The sequence below is a fragment of the Stegodyphus dumicola genome, chromosome 2 (assembly GCF_044657685.1).
Source record: "Stegodyphus dumicola isolate Sdum_Otavi_A_Nest chromosome 2, ASM4465768v1".
In the NCBI taxonomy this organism is placed as follows: domain Eukaryota; kingdom Metazoa; phylum Arthropoda; class Arachnida; order Araneae; family Eresidae; genus Stegodyphus; species Stegodyphus dumicola.
The window spans coordinates 26916431-26944066 of record NC_140769.1 but is presented as its reverse complement, the minus strand read 5'-3'; the positions used below and the strand labels follow the sequence as shown (position 1 = coordinate 26944066).

The window sequence follows — 27636 nt, the reverse complement described above, 5'->3', positions numbered from 1 at the left end:
GAATTTTGTGATTTCCCCTATGTGTAACATGAACATGAGTACGTTTTACTTAGAAAGTCGTCCATGGAGACATTCATTGCCTTTGGCTGATAGATCTCGTTTCCTTTGCCATACTCAAAAAATCTAAATATTTTTCTAAAACACTAACAGATGCATATAACAAAATAAAATTAAGTAAATAAGAAAATAAATTAAGTAAATGCATATAAAAAAACTGAAGTAAATGTATATAACGAAAAAAAAAATGAGGTAAAAACAAATTTTCAATACAGTAGTTTTTAAATTGCTTGTTTTCAAATTTTATTTCATTTTTATGTATGTACTAATATACAGTGTATGTGTGCGAAAGTGTGCTTGTTCGGCATATCCATATATATTAATTAAATAAATCTGATTTGAAAATGCATGCACTAACGCGCTATTCTCGTAATTTGAAAAACACTAAAGTATTGTCTGAGAAAAAGTATTTATAAAGAAAATTAAATTTCGTCTCCTTACTCGGTGCTGTGTAAAAAATTTAAATAAGCTTATTAATTTTTTTCTTCTTTATTAAAAACAAATTAGTTTCTTTTCATCTATATATGAAAAATAACAAAATCTTGCTGTCAGAATGGAAATTCTTAAAAATATAAAACTCGTTTTCTTCGAACAAAAGTTTCTGAGAAATTTCTCTAGGTCAGCAGGTAGTAACAGGACACAAGCCTCTAGCCCCTCAGATGCTAGTTTCCTCCTGATTCCTCCCTGATCATTTGCGCAGATTCACGCGCAGCGTGTTTATGTCAGGGAGCTCGGCATGCAGAAAGGAATCAGCTGGCACTAACGCCGTGCCGTTAAGTTACGAAAGTGCTGCGCATTACTCAGTGCAAATAAATTTCTTTTATTAGTTTTTCTGCAGTATTTTTCTTTTTAAGTCGGATACATATTTACATGTTTGATATTGATTTTTGGTTGTTTCTCATTTTCTATCAAATAATATATTATTTTGATTTGTGTTTTCCCTTTTGCACCGTTTTGTTTAGTTGTTTAATTATAAATCTATATATAAAAGAATTCCTGATATTTATTCATTCATTCATCTATACATCATCGCCCAAAGCTATTACAGATGCAGATATCAAAAGCTAGGAGCTCATTTCTTGTCTACTGAAGGCGTCATTTAAGAAGAGATTTTTGAAAATTCGGCACCCAAGGGGGGAAAGGCAAAACATGTTTTTACGTTTTTTTATATAAGGAAGAAACAGATGTACACAAGAGTCTTGCTTTAAAATGTATGGAACATGAATACTTAAAAACCAGTTTCAGAAATTCGATCCCCCCCAAAGACCTCTACCCTTGAGAATTCGGCCCCCAAGGGGGTAGGGGGCTGTGGTAATACAATTTTTATTAAGGTAGTACAATAATTGAGACAGATCGTTAATAATCATAACAATAGAATAGAATAAATATTATTTTGTCTTTTATTGTTATGGGTTACCAGACTGGCAGCGTTGTAATAAGCAAGTCGCCACAGGGGCAAAACATGTTTTTCACATATTTCTTCACACTTTAGATATCCGTAAGATTCAGTGGTGGATAAGGCTGGTGGGCTGGTGCGGTTATGGGCTGATCAAGAAATTCGAACAATCGAATTGATACAGATAAATCGGCGAGACAGCCATGCGTAGAATTAATACTTTCTCTGAAAAGTATATCTTCCAATGGTATACAAAATGCACAGATATGACAAATAGCAAAATCTTCTGGATAAAATATCAACTTTTAGAATAATTTTGTCTGCTCATGTATATTTGAAAATATTTCATTATACTGAGCCAGTAATGAAATATTTGCAGACTAAAGGATTAGATTACATCCTAGCATATAATATAGTTAGGGAGGCTGCAAGCTCTTTAAGGTGGTCTACTACAGCAGCATTACAATACTAAAAATTTGTTTACACGCAGAATCGCTAATTAAGAAACTATGTTGCGTGAAATTTGGCAGAAATATAAAGCAATAGGTCAGTTTTGGAATCAAAATGTTAGAATCAGGTTTGGAATGAAATTTACTTAAATATTATATTTTAAAAAACTTAGTTTGAAATACGTAATTTTAATGTGTACTTTGGAAAGCCATCAATAGATGGCGCTAAGAGTTAAAATTTAGCATTGTAATCTTATTTCTGCAAAAATTCACGAAGTAATTGATTTTGATATCAGTTATAAATCATATTTTTTTCTAAATAATATTTAGAAGCGTTTCATATATTCCTTTATACACAGTTTTCACTAAACAGTGTCAGCTGTCAGCGGAATGACGTTTACGGCAACCCTATTGCATTGCTATTCCGCACTCGTTTTGTTTACATTTATTTGTACTGTGGTCAGCAAAAAATATGCGAAAATATCAAGGACGACCAAAAAAACATCCTGGTTTTAATAAAAGATTCAGAATTCAGCGAAAACGTCGAGTTCAAGAAAAAAATATGAAATTAAATTCCCGAGATGTGGAAGATTCCGAACAAGCGGATGTTTTCGAAAGGTGAGAAATAATTTATTCTTTATATCGACTACCTCGTGTTTATGATTTTGTAGCAAGTTAATTCAGAAGTAAAATATGCGTATTTTTTTTTTTATTGAAGGTCAGAAATTATTGATACAACTGCATCTGTGTCAAAGGAGAATCATTGCCCGGATGATTTTTTTTACAATCATTGCCCGGATGATTTTTTTTACAAAGTAAGGTTTTTTTTTTTTTTTTTTTTTTTTTTTGTATGTGTGTGTTTGTGTGTGTGTATGAGGGGATGCTAATAATTGTTCAATTCTGTTATAACAATTTATTCTTCCATTCACACTAAATTGTTGGGAAATAGTGAAAGGGTAAATTCCAACTCACAAGGAATTGCTGAAATAATTGAATCTTTTCAAAAGTATGAGCATGTTCTTGCGATCTAAATTGAATTCACCATCATTACATGGTATTATTGGAAATTTTATAGTCATATCTTTGCTACGAAATGCTTTGTCAGTTACCTATGGTATATTTTTACAGGTGTATGCACATTTCATTCATGTGCTCGCTGTTCAACTTTATTATGTCATTTACTTGGATGTTAAAACTTTCTTCTAGCGTTGGAACATTTTATGATCATTTAGTAAAATTTATATATAAATATATATTATTGCTTGTTTATTTATGGTTCTGTGTATTTGTCATGTATGCATGTTGTGAAGTGTAGTTTTTGAAAAATATGTCACAAATGGTAAATTCCACCAAAAGCTGAATTGAATTGATATTGGGATGCAGGTAATTAGAAAATATCTGCCGTGTATTTTGAGCGTAAACCATACTAGTGCCAAGAATGGGACCAATACGCTCAGGCTTGCTTAGCCTTTTTGCCATTGTCCAAATTGAATTATCTCTAGTAGAAAGGGAGTGAATGCTTTCTCTGTATAACAATAAAATATATGTCTTATCAAAAATCTACCAATAAGAAACTTTTCATATGTTATGTGACAGACTTTCTGCAAACAGAAGTCCTCAGCTCTGTTCTTGTACATGTTTTTTAATTGTGGTTCAGATGTGTACTTCTCAAAGGAATTCTTCTCATAGGAAGATTGTCTGAACATTTAAAAACTATATTCTGCTTTTAGGGGCCTAATATTTTAGGCCCCTAAAATTAATATTGAAATTTCTAACATGTTGAAAAATATGTCATCTGGATTCCATGCAAAAAAATATAATCCCTTTTTCATTTCTGCATTTGCAATTCCTGCATTTTCTTTATTCCTACATTTTTTAATTGGAAGGAATTTCATTCGCAGAGCTCTCTAATTTATTCTTACAAATCATGTAGTAATGTACCATTTTAGATAGATATAAATAACGCGTTTTGTAATTTTTCTAAACTGTGGTTATATAGCATGATATAATAGCTACACAAGGTGGTATGGCGAAACAGTATACAGCAATATCTGTCGCACTGTCTGAGGTGGGTGGTAGTCATACATAGCTCAATGCTTAAGTTTGTTATGTGTTATTTATTTATTCATGTTTTTTTTAATTATCTTATAGCAGTTTATTTCTTTCATTCTTAGGTCTGGAAGTGAAAAATTTGACTTTTCTACACCAGAAGTTACAGCTAATGTTCCTAAGACAAACCAGGCTTTCTTGAGGTAAGTTGGTTTATTTCTAAAATAGATATTAGCTGTGCATAATATTGAAACTCTTACAGTTACTTAATTATGGTTAACTAATTATGTATTAATTTAGAAGTCAAGCAACCAAAATCAGCATTATATTTTCAAATAGTGAATATTTCAAAATATGATGCTGATTTTTGTTGCTTGACTTCTAAATTAATACTTGGTCGGCGTGTTATTGTATCTTAATTAAACTAATTATGGTTCTTTTCTTCTCAGTTCTGATCTGGACATTTCAGTTATTGACTCTGACGTAGAAGGTAGAAATACAAGCTCTTTTTTGGGGTAAATATGTATTTCTCTATGCCAAAATTAAAATGTCATCATTTGTTTTTCTTTTATGGTGTTACATTATGTTGTTTACATACTGATAGCTATTAAAACTGTTAAATATAATATTGTAGCTATCAAAAAGAGGGGGATGAATTTGATTTGTACCAAATTTGGACGTTTTGCATGAAAGAACTTGAAAATAAAAGATTTTTTTTTTAAATATATTCATTGAAATCAGTGAAATTTTCAGACGGGACACTGAAGCAAATGAAAATATTTTGGGGTTCGATTCTTTTGATGGGAGCCTCATCAATAAGCCTACTATCTTTTTTAAATATTGCTTCTTTTTCATTGTTTTCATGATGTTTTATGTTCCCTTCATAAAAGAGATTTTTAGTAATTTAAATTTTGTTAATAAAATATAACAAAATGAAATCTGTGATTATGTGGCTATTATTTTTTCCATATATATTTATTTGAGGAAAGCCAAAAATTTTATTATTTTACAGAATTTTTAAGAAAAATATAAGGATAAAATTTTTTAAATAATTCTGATTACTACCTTTGCTTTCCTCTCGTAATGTGCCTCAAGTTAGAGCAATTAGACAACAAATTTAAGTCATGTGATCTTTTTTTTTTCAAGTTTTTTTTTAGGCTTAGGAGTATAAATTGCTTATCCCCACAAGACATTGCATCTGCTTAGTATGCCATCCTAAGGCTCCGTTCAGATGATGGTATAAATGTCATAGACACATAATCATAAGGCATAAAATGTGGGAGTTCCATTCACACCTGCGAGAGAGGGTCTAAGCCATAGCCAATTAGAGAAGCTAAATTTGTGCATGCATGTATGTGTCTACAGCTTTCTCTCTCAATAGGTTTCATGTATATGCTCTGATTAGCCGACTCTTATATCAAGTCGACACAAAGTTGAAAACTTCAAGCTTAATGCCCAAACTAGTTTTTGTGACATAGCAAGGTCTGACTACGAAGCGTTGTTAGTTGGGAATTATGACATTTATACAACGGCTTGAATAGAGCCTTAGAAAGTCATTTGGTAACTGAGGTATCCACCATGAAAGAGTTATTCTTGCCCCTCTGAATTCAGTGTTTACTGGAACACGAACATTTTATACTCAGGTGTAGAGGCTCTTCATGTGAAACCTCGGGCACACAAAGTACTGACTAATATTGCACGAGCAAATGACACTGCGAGCATGGAAGCAGCAGTTGTGAAGATGACTCATCTTCTTGTAGTAATATACTGATAATCCAGTGTATTATTATTGTTAATTTATTTGCTATCTGTTGCCTAAATTTTTCTAAACCTAATTGCAAATGCGCTGCCTGCATGGGCGTTTTCATGGTTTTCCCCATGTATAATGTGTATATGAGCCATTTCCCTTAGAAAGTCTTCCATGAAAGCATCCCTCCTCTTAGGCAGATCGAGTGCTTTGCTGTCATCAAATAAGCCAAATTTAAACCTAATTTGTAATATTTATATATATTAATTATATATATGTATATATATTGTGTGCATATATATATTTTAGCTTGGAGTCTGAGCCTCTTCAGGAGAACCTTAATGATGAATTTCTGTTTCCTGATTCACCTTTAATTATCGAAAGGGAAGATCGACGAAAGGCAAATCCATTACCATCTGGCAGAACAATTTGCAATATGTCTTCTGTGATAGTGCAGGCTAGGACATTAGAGCAACATTCCCTAAATTGTAAATTTGGAGGATCATTTATTTTTGACAAAGTGATTCGACGTGGTCTTGTCACTACATATAACTATGTATGTGATAAAATTTTATGTGGGGAAATGGCAACAATTTGTTCTGATATGGAGAAAAGCAGACTAAATCAGCTTGCAGTATTAGGTGCGTTATCTACTGGCAGTGGATTTTCACAAGAGCAGGAAAAGTTTAGCATCATGGAAATTCCATATATGAGCAACTCTACCTTTGCTTCTTGTGAGCGAAGTACTGGCAAAATAATACAGGGATGTGCACAGGAAACTATGTGTGCTGCTATAGAAGAGGAGAAAAGGCAGGCAGAACTTCGCAATGATAAAGATAATGATGGTTATCACTGTATAACTCTCATTGCTGATGGAGGTTGGTGTAAAAGAAGCTATGGGCATGGTTACAATGCTTCAAGTGGCATATCTGTTATTATAGGCATGGTCACCCAGAAAATTTTGTTTGTTGGAATTCGCAACAAAGTGTGCCTTATATGCAGTGCTATTGAAGATGGCAAGATGGCAAATAAAGTGCACCTTTGTTGGCGAAATTGGAATGGGCCTTCTACAGGTATGGAAAGCAGTGTCATTGTGGTAGGTTTGAATTATCTCCAGTGTTTTCACAAAATATGTTGTACTCGACTTGTTGGAGATGGAGATGTTAACACAATGGCCAAAGTGAAAGAAAGCGTTTCATATGGAGGACGGGTGATCAAAGTAGAATGTGCTAACCATGCTGTTCGAAGATATCGCAGAGCTCTTGAGTAACTTCAGCAAAATACTGCGCGTTTCCCTGTGGCTAAAGAAATTACTGAAAATTAAAATGCCACTGTGAGGAAGATATCAAAATCACTACTTCTGTTGAAAGACTGGAGTATAAAGGGTCTAACTTATTCTTATGTTGTGGTACAATGGTATAAATCAAGTGTGATGTGTATATTAGTTTTCTCTTAGGGTATCCTCTGCGAAGATACTGCTTCTGGAAAAAAAGGTAATTCTACTAACCTTTTCAATTATCCATCTGCTGTTTCACATTGAAACCAATTTCCTGCATCTGATTGATGTTTCTTGATTTATTTCTCATGCAATTCTGATCTGACATCATCTTCTAAATATTAGTACATATATATCTGCATTAGTGATAATCAGCTGTGAGCACATAGTGCACCATCTGCGACTCATTTGGGTATAAACTATGCTAGTGATTATAATGTCCTTGCTTTTTCCTATATGCCATATGTTGCATGAAATTTTGTTATATTAATCTAGCTTCTTGTGAGGAATTTCTGTGATCTTTCTAGTATGTATGGTCAAGAATTAGGCTTGTGATATACTGTCATGATTTTGCCCACATGTTCCCTGAATATACTACCATTTCCTTAGGAAGACTTCCAAGAAGAATACTGTTGTGAGTTCTAAGCCTAACTATGGTTTGGAACTATGTTTATAATGAATTATTGGGATTCTGCACATGTAATGTGGATGCAATTCTATTTCCATTTAGAAGATTTTCTGCAAAGGCAATGCTTTAGCTGTGAGATAATTCTGTTTTGGAAATAAAACTGATATTTATTTAGATCTGTGGTATTTAAAAGGCAGTTTATCAATAGCAGGTAGCATCTTGCCTCTTTGCTTTGATCAGGGCCTGTGCAACCAGTGGTAGTCAAAATTTTTAGAATTTAGAGATTAGTGCATAGCAAAATTTTATAATTTAGCAGAGGGTCCTGAGCAGCAGAATTTAGAGGCAAAAAAATGTTCAGAACTTACGAAGACATCAGCCAGCAGAATTTAGGATATGCAGAGATTGCACTGAGTGGCAATAGTGCCATATGTTACATTTGCTATCTGCATTATTAATTTGTGAAACAATTTCAGCTGTTTGAACATGCATTTTTCTGTTAGAAATTTGTATTTCTTGCAATTTCTTTTTTTTGGGGGGGGTATGTGATGTACTCTGTTGTCGAGTATATGGTGTTAAAAATATTTTATCATATTTTTTTTTCAGGTGTAAATTTTGTGCATGATTTGGCTTTCATTGAGACGTCTCTGTGTAAGGAGTTACTAAGGAAGAGAAACTTACATGCAGGTTGAAGCATGCAGTGTCAAATGTATAAGGAATATAAAAGATGATGTATATTAGTATAAGTTTGAATAACCATAATAAAAAATTTCTTGAAAATTGTGTTTTTTCTGTGAGTTATTAAAATTGGAAATAATTAATTACAATATTTATGAAAATTTTCAAAAATAAAAATACAAGTAGTATTTAAAAAGTACTGCAAAACTCATTTTTAAGTAGAAAAATTATTCTCAGATGAAATCCTTTCAATTATGCAAAAGGACTTTTTTAGTATTTGAAAGGTTCATTTGAACCCAACAACTGAAACTAACGTATCCCTAGCTCATTGATACCAACCATTTTGTTGGTATCAATGAACCCGCTACTTTCTAAAAGCATTTCTGTCAATTACTAAGGGCCAGTGGCGTAGCTAGGGTGGGGCATCTGTCCCCGGGCGCAGCATTCAGGGGGTACCAAATTGATTTTATGAAATTTTAGAATGAAATTTTTCCGTTCTTGGCACAGAGAAAGGGGCGCAAAATCTTCAGTTGTCCCCGGGCGCTGAAAACCCTAGCAACGCCTTTGCTAAGGGCTAATGAACAGGTCTTGAATTCTCAAGATGAATGTTGCCGAAACAGAAAAAAGTGTACTTCAGAACATTTTGCAGTAGCTCAAACGGACCTGATCTATACTGTAGTCAAGGAGAAATTATTCCCCTTCCTTTTCTTTCAAAAGCTGAGTTCCCAAACGCACAACGGGAGGCCGTTGCTAAAAGCTGAGGAACCAGTTTTATAGCTATTTTTAGCAACTTGTGAGCTGTTTTTCAGATAACACAGTAAATCTCGGGGAGGGGGATTTGAAATCATGATCACTGCCGGTACGGCAGAATCTAGGTACAGCAAAATTGTAAAATTCAGCGAAGCATCAAGCAATAAAATTTTAGAATTTTGGGGGAAGGGCACTTGACAACAGAATTTATTGCGTACAGTCAGCAAAATGCATAGCGCCGTACCTAATTCATGATACAGCAGTATTCATTACCAATAGCAAACTTGTTTGAGGATAAGTTAGAAAAAATGTTTTCTAGTTGTTACCTAAAATCGGTAAACAATAATCTTTGAAAGATTATTCGATTATATCGTTACTAATATGGTAAAAATTTGAAAAGCAATCAGAAGCCGTATCTCTAGGGTCTTCACGTCACGATTTATTTTTATTTGTTCGAATATGATATTTAGATCTCTCTTCCTACAAGTATGTATCTTCGTACGTAGAAAGTATCAAAAATAATAAAAGTAATTAATAAATTTTCTCTAGTTGCCCTGAAAACTACATCTGAATATAAAGATAAGAAAGACATCAGTATATTGCTGTTGTTATTTGCTGATCATAATGGTAATCAACCGAACGTGATCACATATACCGTCTTCAAAACTTTGATTTTTATCAAGCTTCATATAAATACTAGGTTTTTGTTAGTCACGTAACTTGGCATCCTAAATTTAAGATGACAGATGAAATAACACTAGTTCTGAATTAGCTCACTCAGGAAGTAAAATTTTCTCCTTCCCGTCAATATAGCATATTTATAGCTCCCAATGATGGCGATCACTAACTAAATATGTTATGGATTAGAAGCCTATTGCACTCCATAAGTTTTTCTTTATTCGCTTTATGTGCATGCATGCTTGGTTGTGGAAGAAATTAAAAAGCCCCCCCTTTTTTTTTAACTTAGATTATTCGAATGTATACGCCAGACATTTATTTGTTGAACTGTAATTATAATTTAGAACGTGGTGCTAGAGCTGTTGCAGCCGAACCGAACGCCAGTTTGTTTAGAATTATAGAGTTTGATTACGCCAAAGCAGGTGAACTTGGAAAACTCCAAAATCGGTTATGCATCCAACTCGTTCATCGAGGCTTGAACTTCGGATGAACTACCAGTGTTCGGCGGCTCGCTTGCTAGAATTTAGAGAGGAACTGATTGTTAGAATTGCGTTAGGCTCTATGAATGTAGCAAAGCCACGAGGGTTACCTTCTTAAGATGGCAGGCTTTCGTAGAGGAATTTTCTGAAGGCTTAGATTAGGTTATTATTGCAAAGCACAGTAGGATGCCTTCATGTTGAACTTTCTTAGAGAAATTGGCTCCCCATACACGTTACACATAGACAAAATTATGAAAACGTCCATGCAGCCGGCCCGTTAGCCTTGATTCGAATCCAGGTCGGAACTACCAGTGTTCAGCGATTTAATTCCTCTACCGCGGGAGGGCCTAATTGCTGAATGGAACTGGCTTGTATTCATGTTACACACGGTGAAAACAAACAATGCAACCAGCTGATTCGTCTGGCATCGAACCCAAACCAGTTCGAATTTCCAGTATTCAGTAGTCTTAACCACTCGGCCACTGGTGGCGTGTGGTAGGAGCCACAGATAATGTAGTGAGTAGCAAAAATCCCTAATAGTGGCCCTGGTTACTAGTAGGATTGTAAGTATATTGGTAATCATCCAATCTACAGCAAGGAAATTTCGGAGCTTAATTGTAAAGTCAAATGCGACACTCCGATAAACGTGGTATATGTAGAGATGGAAAAATTTATTATTTAAATTACTTGTATTTATTAGTAAACATTTTATAAAATTTATTTTTAATTTAGCGTTTAAGAATTCTAAGAGAGTTATCTGAGTATTTTTTCCTCCTCTGGTAATCCAATTAAATTGAGTAAATTTATGTTCTGTAATATCTTTGCGTGTTATATACATAGTTTTTTTTTCGTTCAAAGTTAGACAAGTTTACACAAACAATACAGGTCGAAAAGGGAGCTGGTCTGCGCCCGGTGAGCCTGTCGGCAGCGTCGCAAAGCGTAATTTGACTAACGAAAAGATCATGCTTTGGATCTGGTGAGATTGCCGTGGTATTATCCATAAAAATGAATCTCTCCATTAGTCGCACTATGCATCACATAAACGTCAGCTGTGCGCCGCATGAGCTGACTCAAGCAGATAAGGTCAGACGTGTTCGAGCCTGTACTATTCTTCTCGAATATCAACGCAAAGTTAAAGTTCTGGACCAGATAGTCACTTGTGTTGAAAAATAAATTTATTTCAACAACATAGGCCAAAAATTTAGTTGATCTGCGCCCGTGAGTCCGTCGGCAGCATCGTAAAGCGTAATTTGACTAACAAAAAGATCATTCTTTTGTATTTGGTGGGATTGCCGTGGTATTAATCACAAATAGTATATGGAAAAAGGTAAAACCCTTGACAGTAAAGGATACAACGAGATGCTAGTGCATGTTGACGCTGCTATCAAGGAAAAGAGTCGAATTGAGTTCCGGCGCAGAAAGGTAACGTTCCATCAAGATAATAAATACCATACGTGTCTGCATTCACCGGCTGGCATCTGTACGGACTCGAAAGGGATCTTTCACCACACCCACCATATAACCCCGACATCGCACGTTCGGACTTCTACCTTTTTTTCACACTTTTGCAGCTACATCTTGCTGGTCCTATCTTCACTTCTGCACAAGACGTTCGAAATGAGGTTGACCTGTGTTTGGACTCGGGCCACCAAGTTTCCAGGCCGAAGGTTTTGAAAAACTACCAAAACATTGGCAGAAAAGCATAGATTTTTGGTAGTGATTACTACCCGCACTAAAGGTACTGACTGCTTTTTTTTTTTTTTTTTTTTTTCTTCATAACTTTATGAAGAACGTTCGTGCTTAAAATTTTCGTTACAACCATTAAATTCTGTAATTTATGAATTCCTTCCCACTTCTCATGTATTTATCAGCTGTACTTTATGAACCTGATATTCCTACAATTATCATCTGTACTTTATAAATCTGATATGTAGAAACGCAATTTGATTTTATGCATTTCAGTATCAAGTGAAATCTTTAAAGTAATCGTTCATTATAACACTTTATGTTATTTTCATTCAAAGCTGAACTCAGATAATGTACCGAGTTTGAACTACCAGTAATAGGCGACTTTAGCGCTCGCCCGCTAGAATTTAGAGAGGAACTGAGTGCTAGAATTGGGTTAGGCTCTTTGAATATAGCAAAGCCACGAGGTGGCAGATAGCAGATGCCTTCGTAGAGGAAGTTTCTGAAGGCTTAGTTTAATTTATAGCAAAGCTTCCCATACACGTTACACACGGGGAAGATTATGAAAACGCCCATGTAGCCAGCCCGTTCGCCTTGATTCGAACCCAGGTTGGAACTACCAGTGTTCAGCGATTTAACCGCTCGGGCGCGGGTGAGCCTAATTGCTGAAGGAAACTGGCTCATATTCATGTTGCACAACAGGAAAACAAACCATGCAGCCAGCTGGTTCGCCTGGGATCGAACTGAAACCAGGTCTAATTTCCAGTAATAAATATTCTTAACCACTCAGCCACTGGCGGCGCGTGGCAGAAGTAAGAGCCACAGATATTGTAGTGAGCAGCAAAAACCTCTAATACTGGCCCTGGTTACTAGTAGGATTATATATTGTTAATCATCCAATCTACAGCAATGAAATTTCGGAGCATAATTGTGAAGTTAAATACGACACTCCGATAAACGTGATAAAGATGGAAAATTTAAAAAAAAAGGAAACTTACTATGCAAATACATGTATTCATTAGCAAACATTTTATAAAATTTATTCTTAATTTAGCGTTTATGAATTTTCAGAGAATTATCTCATCGGATTATTTTTTCCTCCTTTGGTAATCCAATATAATTGAGTAAATTTATGTGCTGTTAATATCTTTGCCTGTCATGTACATAGTTTTTTTTTTTTTTTTTTCGTTCAAAGTTAGATAAAACTGAACGTACGTTACACTGAAATTACTTTGTCTAGAAAGTAAGCCGCTTGGATAGAAACAGATGTGAGGTTTCATTTTTAGAAGACATGAGATCACTTTCTGTAAAGTAATGTTATAAAATTTTGAATTTGAAATAATCGTACTTTGTTTTTAGTAGCGCAGAATGATAAAGATTTAATGAGAATATAGCAAAGCATCTTTTTAGAAACGCTGTTATAATTTTGCTACTTTATTTTTTTATGGTAGGTCAAGGAAAAAGGCAGGCTGCTAAATACGGTAACAGCACATTGCTCTGTTTCATATATAGCGAATCCGCTCTGAAATGAGGCACGAAGCGGTAAAGTAGCTGAACACCAGTAGCTCGGTCCGACTGGCTGCGCTTTCGTGGTTTTACCCTGTGTAACGTGTATAGGAGTCAATTCCCCTTAGAAAGTCTTCCACGAAGGCATCCTTTCCCTTAGGCAGATAGATCGTACCGGTGTTTATGTTATCAACAGTACTGGTTATTTTCAAAAATGATCATCCTAGAAAGGTGATTGCCAAAAAGTATTCACTTCGCTTATTTATACGTTATGCATGAATATACTCTTTTTAGTCAATCTAACATATATAAATTACTAATGCTGAAAACAAATTCAATTTTCAATATTCTGTTTCCTATTTGTTCCTGTTCAATGAAACAAATTCATACACAGCAAATCCAAATGCATCGCTACAGGAAGATGATAAACCAGCTCAGTACGTAATTACAGTTGCATCCGGAAAAGAGTACATATACATATAAATATATAATATATATATATATATATATTATCGTTTTTTAGGATGTATCTATAATATGCATCATTTTACTTTACTAAAATATAATATTCAATTTTGTAATTTAGGAATTTCTTCCCCCTTATCATGTATTATCAGCTTGTACTTTACCCCTTCAATTATCAGCTGTATTTTATAAACCTGAAACATAGAAACGCAATTTGATTTTATGCATTTCAGTATCAAGTGAAATCTTGAAACTGATTGTTCATTATAAAACTTTATGTAGTTTTTATTCAAAGCGGATCTCAGATAATGTGCCGCAAATTATTTCCACACTAAGTTTTTTGTGCAAATAAGACGTCCTGCTAGTGTTTTTGTAATAAAATGCATGTTATTAATTGATTTCGAATTTTCGTTGCATCTTGATATTGCTGCCAAAGATATTCAATCAAGAATAGTATCTTTTACTACGTTTATGTGTATGGATACATAGACCATTTCTCCGTGTACTAGAAAAATTTCATAATGATTTATCCACTTTTGAAGTAAAAAAATAATAGTTAGGAGTGTTATACGATTTTATAATACAAGTAAAAAATATATATAAAGCTCTGGAAAGTGCTAACACATATTTATGGAATATTATGGATGGTAATTTATGAAATATTATGGATGGATGAGTAAATGGAATATTATGTGTATGCCATATATGTATACACATATCATCAAGTATAAAATCATTTATATATAATTTTTATGTCGCGATGAAATTACCGAATTGCTTAAAAATCTAGTATTTTTAAAAACTGTTTTCTTCCGCAGAATAACGGCAAATTATGAAACATTAAACATTGAAAAGCGTGATGAACAAATTTTGGGAAAAGAAATAGCGACTGCTGCACGTATCTCACAGATATCTTTCATTCAACACAAAATGGAAAAGTTCTATTCCTGTTCAAAACATACCCTACAGTCTGAGTCACAGACGGAAGAAATGACAGCAGGTCTTTTGTTCAACTTGAGGGGATGCGTTTAAGTGTTTTATGGCTTACTCACTTTCTCGCCAAACGAGTACAGAGGAAAGGATTGCGTCGTTGCCATAGTAACCAGGCTGTAGGTAGTCTTACAGATTTGAGTCTATCGCTCAACGTTCGTAGCGCCATCTGTTATTAAAAATCGACATGAGAAAGGGGTATTAAACGCTCTTAAAAGCCATTTCTAAAAACTTCAATTTAACATTTAATGCATCAAAATTGTTTGCAACGGATTACAATAATAAACTAGAAAGGCAGGGTTGTGATATAAAAGAAGAGCTACCTGTTAGAAGATACCAAAAGTCAAACAAATAGACGATGAAGAATAGGCCGACTATAATTTAAATTGCTCTATCAAACAAGTTATTGTCTTTACTTTTATATTGGATAACGCCATTTAATCGATGAATAATAGGTTTAAAGGGCATAGGAAGTTGTATGAAGACATATCACTTTTCGATCCCCAAAACGTTTCGAAGTCATTGTCGCCGAACACTTTCGACTATTTTTCTATATTATTAGGGCATTATGCAGGTGTAACAGCTGGTTAAAATTCTTAAGGATGAATATCAGGACCTAGTAATTCAATGTGAAATAATAAAAAATTCAACTGAAAATCATTATTCTGAATCTAATATTGAGTCAGAAAGAGAAAAAGCTCTATCTATTCATGAGCATTCATCCACTCATCCAAAGCTAAATGCAATTTCTTGTTTGCATATAAATTACTCTTGAAATATAATTTATGTAGTATTGTGTATGCCAATGTCTTTTTTGCTTATACGTTTGTACTCGCCCTATCTATTACGATGAATGTGAAATAACTTTTTCAAAATAAAAAATTGTAAAAAGTAGATTAAGGACTGCAATGAAGCAAGCTAATTTGAAGTCACTACTATTGATGAACATAGAAAAGCAAAAATTAAAGATATTATGGAGGAAATATTTGCCCAGGCACATGGAATTAAAAAATCTTTAAATGGCTAATTATGAATCAGTGGCTGTTTTGTTTATATAATATTTAGTCACTGTTATTTATTGTTTGTAGTTTATTTGAATATATATATATCTGAATAAAGTGTTACTTTTCTGTAAAGGTAACACTTTATTCAGATATTCCGTCAAAACCGCTGCTGTGCATTGAGCCGTATGTGGACGAGCATTGTCATGCAGGAGCACGAAACTTGCAGTAAGCATTCCACGCCTCTTGTTTCAAATGGCGCATCACAATTTCCACAGTTCACAGTAATTGTAAGCGTTTACTGGTTCACCACGTGGAAGGAACTCAATGAGCAGAATGCCCTTCTTGTCCCAGAACACTGTGCACATCACTTTGCGTACCGATAGCGTCTGTTTGAATTTCGTCCCGACTGGAGATCCACTATGCTGCCAATACATTGACTGCTGCTTGTTTTCTGCGGTGAAGTGCGGAATCCAAGTCTGATTGCCCGTGACGATCCCATCGAGGAACGTGTCGCCGTCATCGTGATACCGTTACAGAAATGTCAGTGCTGCTCCTAAGCGTTCAATTTTGTGTTCAGATGTCGGGTTTTTCGGCACTCAACTGGCACACAATTTTTTGAACAGCAGGTGCTTAGTGACAATCTCTTGCAATAAGAATTGTGATATCTGCAGAAAATGGCTGCTCAGCTTCGTAATCGTGAAGCAACGGTTCTCCATCACAAGCTGCAGCACAAGCTCAACAAGATCATCATTGATGAGGGACTGTCTGCCACTGCACTCTTCATTATGAGCACTTTGACGACCTTCTGAAAAATGCCAACAACAACGATGCATCATCTGCTTTACTCATGATGTTTGTCCCATAGACCTGACAATGAATTTCAATTGGCGCAGTACTTGCATTCAAGAACTTTATCACTGACTCAACCTCGCAGGCGGCAGGAGAAGGAATAAGAGCTTCCATCTCGGACCACTGCAACCACACTACTGGCACGAGGCACAAGCGTCTCGCCCCTCAGATGCTAGTTTCCTCCCTGATCATTTGCGCAGATTCACGCGCAGCGTGTTTACTCCAAAAAGCTCGGCGTGGTCAAAGCCGATTTTTTTAAAACGTTGCGAACTTGGTGCGCATTACTGAGTGTAAATTAATCTCTTTTATTAGTTTTTCTGAAATAGTTTTAGTTTTAATTGGTATACATATTTATTTGTTCAGATGTTTTATTATAAATCTACACATAAAGGAAGAATTCCTGATTTATTCACCTACATATCATCGCTCAAAGCGTTTAGAGATATCAAAACTTTGGAGCTTATTCCTTTTGTACCGAAGATGTTACTTAAGAAGCAATTTTTTAAGATTCCACGGGCAAAACGTGTTTTTATGTTTTCATATAAGGAAGAAAGAGATGTACATAAAATTCTTGCTTTAAAATGTATGGAATATGAATACGTAAAAACCAATTTCAAATGTTTTCAAAATTCGGCCCCGAAGGGGGGGACGTGTTCTTTACATATTCCTTCATATCTCAGATATCCATAAGACAAACTTATGAATTATTGCTGTAAAATGTAAGGAATACGAATAAATGCTGACATCAAAATGTGTGGGGAGGGGGACTGATTGGCATAAAATACAAGTTTACATAATGTACAAATAAGCCTTATTCAAGGTACAGGAATACCAGGTACTTTTACCAGGTATGTAAAGCTAGTTAGCATTAAAAAAAATTAAGGTTTCTACTATTTAATGTTATTAATAATTAAAACCCCAAAATAAAAATGTAGAAATTCACAAAACTGTGATGAGATTGTTACAATGTTCAGTTAGTTTTAAACAATTCTACTCATAATAAAATGGCCAGTGCACAACATGTGAATGTACATGGGGTTGAATAATTAGAAAATAAAAATCTTGACAAATATTAAATAGTAGAAAATATTGCTTACTGTTCAAATTTGGGATTGACTCAGTTTCACCAAAATATATTTATCAACATTAAAATGTTTGGTAATAATCTATTGACTGAACAGTATAAAAGTCAATGAATGATTGATTGTATGGACAATATTTGGTACTGTTGGACTTGGGGGGGGAGGAAGGAAGACAGTAATGCAAGGAGGATGAACAAAAATAGATTTACTCATTAATCACAGAATACATCAGCCTATCACGAGGACCTGAGATAAAGGTTTAAAACCCTGTTCTGAACTTCTACATCTGTTCCTGATCATTTTAAGGATCAAAGTGGGAATTATCTTATTATTAAAGAGAAGTTCTGAAGAATGAGAGAGATATTATACAAATAAGAAAAAAATATCATCTGACACATATAAAACACTTACTGGCAGTTCAAAGAAGATGTTTTAGATGATAAAAATGGACAAAAGGAATTGTGAATAGGTACTAATGACTTGTTAAAATATATATTTTTCACTAGATGTGTTAAATTTCTTCTGTGGTATTATGTGTAAAATTTTTGTGATCCAAAATAATTTTTAGAATTGTATTCTGTGAAGTTACTAATTTTGTCAGTTTCCTTTTCGTTTTGTATTTGAGAATCTTTTGGGTATTATATTTTTATTAGGTGGAATATCTTTATTAGCAGTTGGGAAATGTATTTAACATATCAGCAGCTTCTAGTTGTAGTGGTGCTGACTTTAGAATCTTGTTTAACACATCACATTGTTTGTCAGCTTTTAATGAATCTACTAATTCTAAACATGTTTGTTTTAGTTCATTCTTTCTGTGTTCCAGTGAGAGGGTCTGTGATTTTTTTTCGGCTACTTAATTCAAAATTCATTTTCATCATCTATAATAAGTGGATAATTCATTATGTATTGTACTTGTAGTATAAGTAGCAGTATTTCTAGTGTGCTGATGTAAGTAATGTATTTAATAAGTAGCAGTATCTCTAGTGTGCTGATGTAAGTAATGTATCTAATAAGTAGCAGTATTTCTAGTGTGCTGATGTAAGTAATGTATTTAATAAGTAGCAGTATTTTTAGTGTGTTTGCACATACTCCACCTAACTTATAAGGTATTTCTCCCGCCTTCGTGGTGTGGTGGTCTGCACACTGGGCGCATATTCCAGAGGTCCGCAGTTCGATTCCCGTCGAAGGCATTGCTAATTTTTCAATCCGTCTTGCTTCCAATGTAAAATTCTAATGTCTGTACAGTAGCGCCCGAACTAAAAGGGTGTTAGATGATTGTTCTCCACACCCAGGATTTGGCGATTAGGTTCCCTAAAAACCCCAGTCGCCCTTTAAAAGGGGGAGTATATAAAGTATTTCTCCCACCTTCTTGGCATGCCTTCATGGTGTGATGTGTATCCAGAGGTCCGCGGTTTGATTCCCGGCGAAGGCGTTGCATATTTTTCATCTTGCCTGCTTCCAAAAAAATACCTAATGTCTCTACAAACTGATGAATCAATACAGCTGCATATATATCAATGAATGCATAGATTACACACAGTGCACTGTATGTGACACGTACAAGTTTTGTTACTTTCATGTATAGTGTATATTTCTGTATGTGTTGATGAAACAGACCACCCATTCTCATTCTCTATTACTTATAAACATAGTGTTTCATTTGTTTTATGTCTGATTCTTAAAACCCAAATCTTACTTGTTAATTTAACTTTATTTGCTGTAATTAAGCAGTTAATCATTTTATCTCTTACAAATCTCATAATACCATGTATAGTGTTATCCAATCTCTTAACATTTTTTCCATGAAGATAAATATATTTTAATGTTCAGTGATATCATTCGATGTGCATGTAATAATAAGTAGCACTGTGAAGTCTATAACAGTATGCCCAGCTAGATGTATTTTGTAAATAATATGTTTCAAAGTAATTTGCAAATTCAATAATGTCAGGATCTTCTTTAAGTAATTTTATTGCTGCTTCTGTCAGTGTATGAAAAGTATGAATGTCTTGTTCTTCTAAGAGAAATCTAATAATTTTATATGTTTTTGCCTGTTTTTCAACACCATTGATTTTTTTCAATTGTTTGTTCAGGCTCTATCAATATGCCATGCACAAAAAAAAAAAAAACGTTTCTGTAGTAAACCCATTTCAGACATAAATATTTGTGGTTGTATTTGCCCAACATTTTCTTTAATACACGAAAAAAAATGATAGCACTGGCTGATCACATGGATTAGAAATTAAAAATGCACACGGGAATCCTTGGCACAAATCATCTATTGTATGTAAAGTTATGAGTTCAAATCTGTATGCATTCACCCCATGTGTACCATCAATACATATACATCAGAACTAAATTTCATACATATACATCAGAACTAAGTCAGAACTAAATTTTTTCAGTATCTCTATTTGTGTTCTGTCATCATTATCAAAACAAAATCATTTCCTTTTAGAAATGAATATTGTGTACAATATTCACTCATGCTATGTTGATCCCTGGGTTTTATAAAATGAAATGCATGGATGTTCGGAATTTTGCATTTCAGGTACCCACCTATCTACACAAACCCAATCATTTTCATGTTTAACAGAATTAGAACACAAATTGAAAGATTTTTTGATGTTATGTAAATCTTGTTTTGTAAGTAAATGAACCCTCTCAAGCCCAGCATCTCATAGAGAATTTCTAATTTCATCTAAAATATTATCCAGAGAAATTTTTGCTGCTATCTTTGATGCAATACTTTTTATTTCATCTGTTGTTAAAAATAAGTGACCTAAATCATTCCGATGCCCAATATGTATTTTCTGATATGTGTGTGTGTGTGAGATTATGGCAAAGCCTCGAGGGCTATCTGCCTAAGGGGAGGGATGCCTTCGTGGAGCACTTTCGGTTTAATCTTAGTATCCGGTGCACACGGGATTTGGCTACTTTATGATGAGCAGTAAAAACGGGACATATACGATGAGTAGTTAATGGATCATTCCAAGAAAATATACAGTCAAACATAGTAGATACTATGTATATAGTATATATACTATGTGTGTATAGTATATATATATAGACGTTCCTTAGATCATTTTTGGTGTTGGCGATAATTTTCTCCAAGTCGCGCCAAGACTGAACCGTATACTGGGATTTTACCGCACTTTCTAAGGGAAACTGGCTCGTATACACATTACACATGGGGAAAACCACGAAAACGCCCATGCAGCCAGTCCGTTCGCGGGATTCGAACTCCCAGTGTTCAGCGACTTTACCGCTCGGCCACTGGTGGGCCCTATTTTTTTGATATGACACTACACATTTTCCATCTGTATGTTCTGTTACTTTTAATGCAGCTGGGCAATGTGCATTTATTTTATTGCTATCAAGGATTTTTAAGTGAAGTAAACCTTTACTTTCTGATATAAAATTTCCTGAACAGTGGCATTACACCATGTATATTAAATATGCTTACTCCATAAGAAATTTTGACTTTGCATTATTTTCAATTTCTGCCTTCCATGCCAAAAAATCATCAAATGAATTAAATTCTAGCTCTGTATGATTCAAATCAACATCATGAACATTAATGAAATGAAATATTATTTCTCGCATTTTAAAATTAGCATAACATACAGGACACACATAATTACCTGTTAGAAGTATGAATTTTATTTTGATGATATTTCCAGTTTTTTAGGTCACTAAATTTCAGATAGCAGTCCTCACATTTGTAGCTTGGTGATCGACCACTTTTCAAAGAATCAATAATGTAGTATTATTAGAGTGTAATGTGTTGGTATGGCGTTTCAAACTGCATTTATTTTGGTACGTTTTTAAGCAATCACAGCATACAAATTTACTCTCAGCCACACTAAAATTATTTGCACAATCAACCATACTATTAGAACTTAGTTTTCAGAGACTCAATTAATGTAGTATTATTGTAATGAAATTTATATGCATGGCGTTTCAAATTGTATCTATAGTTGAAAGTTTTAAGCAATCACGGCAAACAAAATCACTCTCAGCTATACTAAAATCATTTGCAAATGAACCATATCACTCACAACACAATCATAATTATCACACATACCACAATTGGAATTATCGCACACGGTTACTCTTTCCTGATTTTGATTCGATTTAGAATCAAAAATACCTTCTGAGGAAACAGAAGTACTTGGCCCTGAAATGGGCACTTTTACTTGATTTTGTGCAGAAGATATAATAATCGAAGCAAAATAAAAAAAGAGAACTGCATCACCGAATACACGCTACCACAGCAGTCAAAGAGCAGAGTAAATAGTATGCCTAAATGCTTATGCTTATATTAGCCCAGTTGGGCTTTAATAAGCTATATTGATCTAATCCCCTAAGGACAATCAGAATGTCAACTATCAGCTAGTTCCCAGCCGGGAAATCGGAGGGTAAATAGTATATTAAAGAACCTTGAGTAAATACGAGGCGCTTTCAGGAAAATGACGACATGCGCAGTAATCTGCTCAGATGTTCAGGGAGGAACCAGGAGGAAACTAACGTCTGAGGGGCTAGACGCTTGTTAACAGGACCACTGACTGCTTTGTTTGAAAAACCCGATGAAGTGGATGATTTTACCCCCAAAAGGTTTTCTTTAACAAAGCAGATGCGGTCCAAATGGCTTTGCTGAAAAGCGTTCGTATTTGAATAGCTTGAAGCTTGAAAGCTTGAGTTGGAAGACTTATTGTTTCCGAAGCAATGAGTCAGACAGCAATAAAATTTGTTATAGATATTTCTCTCTCTTTGTGAGTTCTTGAAATCTTGGAATGGGTGAAAGTTTATTTTGTTTTACATATATAAGGAAATCGCATGTAAAGCAAAATAATTCAAGGCACATGTTGTATGTTAATCATTGTACGTCCCTTCAGCTCTTCGGTTGGGTATTAAGAAAAGAAATTCCTATACTGCTTTTGTATTACTTGTATATCGAAAGATTTGAAAAAAAAATAGCTTCATATGGAAAGTTTTTCTTCGATGAACGAATACAGCTGAAACATGTTTCTGTCTTCAAGTATATCCACAAAACATGAAATAGTATTGTACTCTTTTGTATTCTATTGCATTTTTATATTACTTCGTGGTAAATTTTTTGGTTCTTAAATTTCTCTCTCTCTTTTCTTATAATACACAAGTACTCTTTCAAATATGGCTGACCTATAAACCTAAATTTTTATACTATAAAATTTTATATGAAAATTAGCCGTAATCATTAGACACAGCTTTGTGTATATTATATTCTTGAATACATGCCTGCAATTAATACTAAGAATACTATTGATAAAATTCGTGATATAATTAATAATGAAAATACTGTTTAAGCTAAAAACCGATTTGAATCTTTTTTTCATTATAGGGTAACATGAGCCAAACAATTTTCGTTAGAAATATACAATTATGCTAACTTGACACATCAGATAGAAGATATTTTATTATCATCATCGGGGCTATGATAAAAGATTTTTACGCTTAAGATTTTGGATTATGATAAAGCACACAGGACCTATTTGTCTAAGAGAAAGGAAGTCTTCGGGGTAGAATTTTTTTGGGGGAAATAAACTGTTAATTCACAATCAATTGTACTTATGAAAAACCCCTAAACCCTCCATGCAGCCGCTAGAATTTACCGGTGCTCAGCTATCTTACCGTTTGGAGACTAGTTGGCTTTCTGAACTTACGCAATACCTATCTGAATTTGAATATTTGCATAAAAAACGAGCAAAATAAAATGACACATTGTAAATAGTACGTTTTACTGAAATCAAACTTTCTTTGAAAAAGGAAAATTAATTGTAAGGAATAAGATGGATGCATTTAATTAAACGGCGGGCAATAACAGCGCTGATCGTATGTTTCGTATAGGAAATCATTTTCTTCGTGTTATCGTATAACGGAAAATATCCACAGATTATATTTTACAGTTTTTAAGAAGTCATGGGTTATCTGCTTTAAGAGAACACCTTCGTGGGCAATTTTCTAAATAAAATTGGCTTGAATTCACGTTACGCATCGAGAAAATCATAAATACCACAAGCAGCTAAACTGTTCGGTTGCCAACAACAAAATACCAACATCCAGCAATCTTATTCACTCAACTATAGTGAACTTAAACTAATGTTTGTATATTATTAGTAGTATTAAAATAACGAAAATATTTATTCTAATAAAAATTTTTGTTTGAATATCCTCCCTAGTAAGGTATTTCCTTTGGTTGGAGATTTGTCATCAATAAATGCTATGTTTAAACAAGACATTTATTTAGAGCATAATGCTTCAAAAATGTATGCTGGGATCCCTAGAAAAAAAATATCGCCGGAAAATATATCTCCGAAAAAATATTTAATTATTCATATTCTTATGATTAATTATTAAATAATTAATAACTTTTATAATTATTAAATGAAATGCTTATTTATACTTTACCAAATGTACAGCAACACTCTTTCTTTACAAAAATACCATATTGAATAAATTATATTGTAAGCAAAGTAACAACATTGCTTTGTTTAATTAAGATACAATAACAAGCAGAACAAACATTAAATTGGAAGTCAAACAACAAAAATCAGCTTTATATTTTCAAATTTTTACAATCTAATTTTCATTATATCTTATCTCGTTCATTTGCGCTTTTGCAGCTGAAGATGATGGTTCGGTAAAGCCATCGAAACTAGTCCTGTGAAAATTTGAAAATATAACGCTGATTTTTGTTCTTTGACAAATTAATTGCTTTGTTTTTTATTAATATGTCTCATATTTCCTATTTCAGATAAAATTTACTAGTGTTTCTTGGACAGGAAAGCAAGAATTTTTAATTTGAATCAATAAATTTATGATACACTGAAAACGGTTTCATGTTATAATTCCCTTTCTGAATATCTTGAATGTATATAAAAAAGTAAAATGCAAATTTAATATTAATATTATCACCCTTAAAAACACCCAAATATTTCGTTTTTCGTCCTCTTAAAACTACGTAATAATTAAGGAAAAAAGAAATTATTTAAAATAATTATTAGTTGCCTGCAGTTGAAGAATATAGGAAAATGCTGAAGGTTTTAAAGATGTTTAATTAGTGACAAAAATACAGAAAATCGGAAATAATACGAAATGTTTCAGCAATATCTCAGAAAGAATGAAAATTGCACCAGATATTTGTCAGAATATAATTTTAGCGATAGCAGTTTAATGAGTCTGCATTGAAATTCCGGTGATAATCAGTGACATACAGATTTAGGTTACTTAGGTTAAAAATGCGTAATAATTTAAAATTTAACCGGGTAAATTTTAAAACCAATTTATTTGAAAACTATCAGCTTCGCTGCGAACCTTCGTCTGGCTTTTAAATGTACCGGAAAAATGGCTGAAGGGAACTCCAAACGTTAAATTTAAAAACTGCTTAGGATTTTACTCTGCAGAACAACTTCATAAAAAAGTTATTACGCATAACAAAATTACAATGAAATAAGCAATGTCCCTTAATACAAATATTAATTATCCTAATAAATAAATTAACCAAATTCCCTTTGCAAAATTTTAAGAGCTCAAATAGTATAAAGGAGGTTAATAACTTTGTTTCCTAAAAAAATCAGTCAAAACTTTTCAATATCTTAAAAACAGTGAAATGAGCAATAAATAAAATAAAGGAATGCAAAAAACAAAAAATTCTGAAAAGCAAAGTATAATTAATGATATTTTATCTTATCGTTTCAAGGGAAAAAATTACAATGAAATAAGCTATATCTCTTAATACAAATATTAATTATCCTAATTAAAAAATTAACCAACTTTCCGTAGAAGAACAAAAATCATGCAAAACTTTTCAATATCTTATAAACAGTAAAATAAGCAAAAAAATAACATGAAAGCAACTCAAAAAACATAAAATTCCGCGCAGAATTTTACTCCACAGAACAACTTTATCAAAAAAAAATCAATAAAAATATATTATATTTATATAAAAATGACAATGAAATATGCCAATCTCTTAAAAACAGTGACATAAGAAATACGATGAAAAATTGTTGCCAAACCCATATTTCTAAAAGAATGAAACTATTCAAAATGATGCGATTTCATCAAAAATCTATCAACAACAATAAGACAGGAAAACTGAAGCCCAAATCACATTTTTAAAGATGTGAGATGTGAGAAATGTACTCGGAAGCTTCATTTAAAAAATCTTTTAAAAATACAAAATATTATCATTTTTCCAAAATTCTTTTTGTAAAAGCATTCGCAAGGATGAAAGTTTAACGTGTCCAAAAATCAAAGAAAAATAAACTGTACATTTTTTAAAATAAACTTTTTTAGAAAAAATCCAATTGAAAAAGTGTTAAGCTCCCTTTGTTAAATAAATTCGTATTTAATCGATTTATTGAAACACGAAATTTATTTTAGGTTCGCAAAATAGCTAAGTGCCTACGTTTCATGACGATATGAAAATGGAGTGTGTAGAGTAAAATTTCGCTTTCCTATAGCCCATTATGTTTCAAAATGACACGATTTCGTCACAAAACATGAAATAAAAAAAATTCGAATTCGAATTTCGAAAAACTCGCTTCGAAGCGCACTGGCTCTTGTGTAGATGTACCTATGTACCAAATTTCGTAGCCGTGGGTCTATTAGCTTACGCGCAGCTCGAACGAAAGGCGCACACACACAGACAGACTTTTTCTTTTATTATATGTAGAGATAAGAATGTTTAAGGGAAGGAACCTTTCAAGTTTCGCAGCTGTAGCCTGCGGTATTAAGACGATCATCACGGAGAGTCCAGTCTTTTGCAATTCTCTTGAGAGCTCACAGCTACCGAACAATATATGGCAACCAATCTCACTTAGCGGAATCATTGAAGTAAAATTCTGGGAGGGATGGGAAATAACAAAAGAACTGCTTGACAATTTTCAGAGGTTTAGGGTTATTTTCGCGACATTTTACGGGAAGTTCGGTCCAAAACTAGCGACAGTTTTAAATGGATTCGCAGATAATTACTCGACAGGCTAAGGGTTAAATAAATGGATATTTTGTGAAAAACATCTTTGAAAATTTAGGAGCTCTTCTAAGATCCTGCCTCCATCATACGTGATCACAGCGCCTGCTACGTCAGGCGCATACACTTTCTACTATATCTAAGGCTACTATAAAGGAGAGCTGAATCATCACCCATTTTGAAGCTAACTTGTTGGTATTCGCTATTGGATTAGCACTGATTTCTTGACATATTTGTGGATCGATTCCGACCTAATTTTCAGAAAAATGGGTGGTTGTGCTGCACCAAATTGTTCGAATCAGTCTAAAAATAACTTTAGGATGTTTCGTTTCCCTAGAAATGAAGAAAGACGAAGAAAATGGATAGTTAATTCTCGTCGAGATCAATGGATCCCGGGCCCAGGAGCGTATCTTTGTGAGGTAAGTTCAGCTTCGTATTTTTCCATAGAATGTTAGAAAAATTACTCTTCTTGGTACTTTAAAATATTTATTTTCATTTAACTGTCACTTATTGACGATCAGCTGATTTTATAAGTACAAAATCAAATGCGGAATGTGTATGTGTTTGTGCAGTAAAATATCGTTGTTTCATGTTGTTTCTTTTGTTATCGTGAAAAGTTTATACCGTTTGTAAAATTTGTATCATACATTTCATGTAAACTTTGTGCTCAGTTAGAAATGTGATGTGCCTTTTTCTTTTCTTTAATTTTCCTGTATGATTGGTGATTTAAAGTAGCATTCTATGTTTTGATTCTGATGTATTGTCGCCAAATCGGATAGTTGGCGCCAATGTTAAAAACTGGATGGTATGATCCAAATAATAAATGATTTTGTTTTTTCTTTATAGTAAGATAA

The 27636-nt window shown here is 33.6% G+C and overlaps 1 long non-coding RNA gene across 1 annotated transcript; it reads left to right on the top strand.

Moving 5' to 3' along the window:
- The first annotated feature begins 4064 nt into the window (after positions 1–4064).
- Positions 4065–8366, top strand: LOC146998374 (uncharacterized). The gene is made up of 3 exons (XR_015039297.1): positions 4065–4154; positions 4401–4466; positions 8206–8366. It is a non-coding gene; the product is annotated as an uncharacterized LOC146998374 (long non-coding RNA).
- Positions 8367–27636: the final 19270 nt, after the last annotated feature.